Here is a 4324-nt window from a genome sequence, read left to right as displayed (position 1 = left end):
ATGACAGACCATCTAGATCTACTGTCTCTTTTATAATATGACAGACCATCTAGATCTACTGTCTCTATTATAGTATGACAGACCATCTAGATCTACTGTCTCTTTTATAATATGACAGACCATCTAGATCTACTGTCTCTATTATAGTATGACAGACCAGCTGCTCTACTGTCTCTATTATATTATGACAGACCAGCTAGATCTACTGTCTCTTTTATAATATAACAGACCAGCTAGATCTACTGTCTCTTTTATAACATGACAGAACAGCTAGATCTACTGTCTCTATTATAATATGACAGACTAGCTAGATCTACTGTCTCTATTATAATTTGACAGACCAGCTAGATCTACTGTCTCTATTATAGTATGACAGACCAGCTAGATCTACTGTCTCTATTATATTATGACAGACCAGCTAGATCTACTGTCTCTATTATAATATGACAGACCAGCTAGATCAACAGTCTCTTTTATAACATGACAGAACAGCTAGATCTACTGTCTCTATTATAATATGACAGACCAGCTAGATCTACTGTCTCTATTATATTATGACAGACCAGCTAGATCTATTGTCTATTTTATAATATGACTGTCCAGCTAGATCTACTGTCTCTATTATAATATGACAGACCAGCTAGATATACTGTCTCTATTATAATATGACAGACCAGCTAGATCTACTGTCTCTATTATAATATGATAGACCAGCTAGATCTACTGTCTCTATTATATTATGACAGACCAGCTAGATCTATCGTCTATTTTATAATATGACTGTCCAGCTAGATCTACTGTCTCTATTATAATATGACAGACCAGCTAGATATACTGTCTCTATTATAATATGACAGACCAGCTAGATCTACTGTCTCTATTATAAAATGATAGAACATCTAGATCTACTGTCTCTATTACACTATTACAGACCAGCTAGATCTACTGTCTCTATTATAATATGACAGACCAGCTAAATTTACTGTCACTATTATAATATGACAGACCAGCTATATCTATTGTCTCTATTATAATATGACAGATCAGCTATATCTACGGTCTCTATTATATTATGACAGACCAGCTAGATCTACTGTCTCTATTATATTATGACAGACCAGCTAGATCTACTGTCTCTATTATAATATGACAGACCAGCTATATCTACTGTCTCTATTATATTATGACAGATCAGCTAGATCTACTGTCTCTGTTATAAAATGACAGACCAGCTAGATCTACTGTCTCTATTATAATATGACAGACCAGCTAGATCTACTGTCTCTATTATAAAATGATAGAACATCTAGATCTACTGTCTCTATTACACTATTACAGACCAGCTAGATCTACTGTCTCTATTATAATATGACAGACCAGCTAAATTTACTGTCACTATTATAATATGACAGACCAGCTATATCTATTGTCTCTATTATAATATGACAGATCAGCTATATCTATGGTCTCTATTATATTATGACAGACCAGCTAGATCTACTGTCTCTATTATATTATGACAGACCAGCTAGATCTACTGTCTCTTTTATAACATGACAGACCAGCTAGATCTACTGTCTCTTTTTTAATATGACAGACAAGCTAGATCAACAGTCTCTTTTATAACATGACAGAACAGCTAGATCTACTGTCTCTATTATAATATGACAGACCAGCTAGATCTACTGTCTCTATTATATTATGACAGACCAGCTAGATCTATTGTCTATTTTATAATATGACTGTCCAGCTAGATCTACTGTCTCTATTATAATATGACAGACCAGCTAGATATACTGTCTCTATTATAATATGACAGACCAGCTAGATCTACTGTCTCTATTATAATATGATAGACCAGCTAGATCTACTGTCTCTATTATATTATGACAGACCAGCTAGATCTATCGTCTATTTTATAATATGACTGTCCAGCTAGATCTACTGTCTCTATTATAATATGACAGACCAGCTAGATATACTGTCTCTATTATAATATGACAGACCAGCTAGATCTACTGTCTCTTTTATAATATGACAGACCAGCTAGATCTACTGTCTCTATTATATTATTACAGACCAGCTAGATCAACAGTCTCTTTTATAACATGACAGACCAGCTAGATCTACTGTCTCTTTCATAATATGACAGACCAGCTAGATCTACTGTCTCTATTATAATATGACAGACCAGCTAGATCTACTGTCTCTATTATAAAATGATAGAACATCTAGATCTACTGTCTCTATTACACTATTACAGACCAGCTAGATCTACTGTCTCTATTATAATATGACAGACCAGCTAAATTTACTGTCACTATTATAATATGACAGACCAGCTATATCTATTGTCTCTATTATAATATGACAGATCAGCTATATCTACGGTCTCTATTATATTATGACAGACCAGCTAGATCTACTGTCTCTATTATATTATGACAGACCAGCTAGATCTACTGTCTCTATTATAATATGACAGACCAGCTATATCTACTGTCTCTATTATATTATGACAGATCAGCTAGATCTACTGTCTCTGTTATAAAATGACAGACCAGCTAGATCTACTGTCTCTATTATAATATGACAGACCAGCTAGATCTACTGTCTCTATTATAAAATGATAGAACATCTAGATCTACTGTCTCTATTACACTATTACAGACCAGCTAGATCTACTGTCTCTATTATAATATGACAGACCAGCTAAATTTACTGTCACTATTATAATATGACAGACCAGCTATATCTATTGTCTCTATTATAATATGACAGATCAGCTATATCTATGGTCTCTATTATATTATGACAGACCAGCTAGATCTACTGTCTCTATTATATTATGACAGACCAGCTAGATCTACTGTCTCTTTTATAACATGACAGACCAGCTAGATCTACTGTCTCTTTTTTAATATGACAGACAAGCTAGATCTACTGTCTCTATTATATTATGACAGACCAGCTAGATCTACTGTCTCTATTATATTATGACAGACCAGCTAGATCTACTGTCTCTATTATATTATGACAGACCAGCTAGATATACTGTCTCTTTTATAATATGACAGACCAGCTAAATCTACTGTCTCTTTTATAACATGACAGACCAGCTATATCTACTGTCTCTTTTTTAATATGACAGACAAGCTAGATCTACTGTCTCTATTATATTATGACAGACCAGCTAGATCTACTGTCTATATTATATTATGACAGACCAGCTAGATCTACTGTCTCTATTATATTATGACAGACCAGCTAGATCTACTGTCTCTATTATAATATGACAGACCAGCTAGATCTACTGTCTCTATTATATTATGACAGACCAGCTAGATCTACTGTCTCTTTTATAACATGACAGACCAGCTAGATCTACTGTCTCTTTTTTAATATGACAGACAAGCTAGATCTACTGTCTCTATTATATTATGACAGACCAGCTAGATCTACTGTCTCTATTATATTATGACAGACCAGCTAGATCTACTGTCTCTATTACAATATGATAGACCAGCTAGATCTACTGTCTCTATTATATTATGACAGACCAGCTAGATCTATTGTCTATTTTATAATATGACTGTCCAGCTAGATCTACTGTCTCTATTATAATATGACAGACCAGCTAGATATACTGTCTCTATTATAATATGACAGACCAGCTAGATCTACTGTCTCTTTTATAATATGACAGACCAGCTAGATCTACTGTCTCTATTATATTATTACAGACCAGCTAGATCAACAGTCTCTTTTATAACATGAAAGACCAGCTAGATCTACTGTCTCTTTTATAATATGACAGACCAGCTAGATCTACTGTCTCTATTATAGTATGACAGAACATCTATTTCTACTGTCTCTATTATATTATGACAGACCAGCTAGATCTACTGTCTCTGTAATAAAATGACAGACCAGCTAGATCTACTGTCTCTATTATAATATGACAGACCAGCTAGATCTACTGTCTCTATTATAAAATGATAGAACATCTAGATCTACTGTCTCTATTACACTATTACAGACCAGCTAGATCTACTGTCTCTATTATAATATGACAGACCAGCTAAATTTACTATCACTATTATAATATGACAGACCAGCTATATCTACTGTCTCTATTATAATATGACAGATCAGCTATATCTACGGTCTCTATTATATTATGACAGACCAGCTAGATCTACTGTCTCTATTATATTATGACAGACCAGCTAGATCTACTGTCTCTTTTATAACATGACAGACCAGCTAGATCTACTGTCTCTTTTTTAATATGACAGACAAGCTAGATCTACTGTCTCTATTG

The sequence above is a fragment of the Oncorhynchus mykiss genome, chromosome 5 (genome assembly GCF_057628025.1).
Source record: "Oncorhynchus mykiss isolate SJ-2025 chromosome 5, ASM5762802v1, whole genome shotgun sequence".
NCBI lineage: Eukaryota > Metazoa > Chordata > Actinopteri > Salmoniformes > Salmonidae > Oncorhynchus > Oncorhynchus mykiss.
This window is presented reverse-complemented; position numbering follows the sequence as displayed.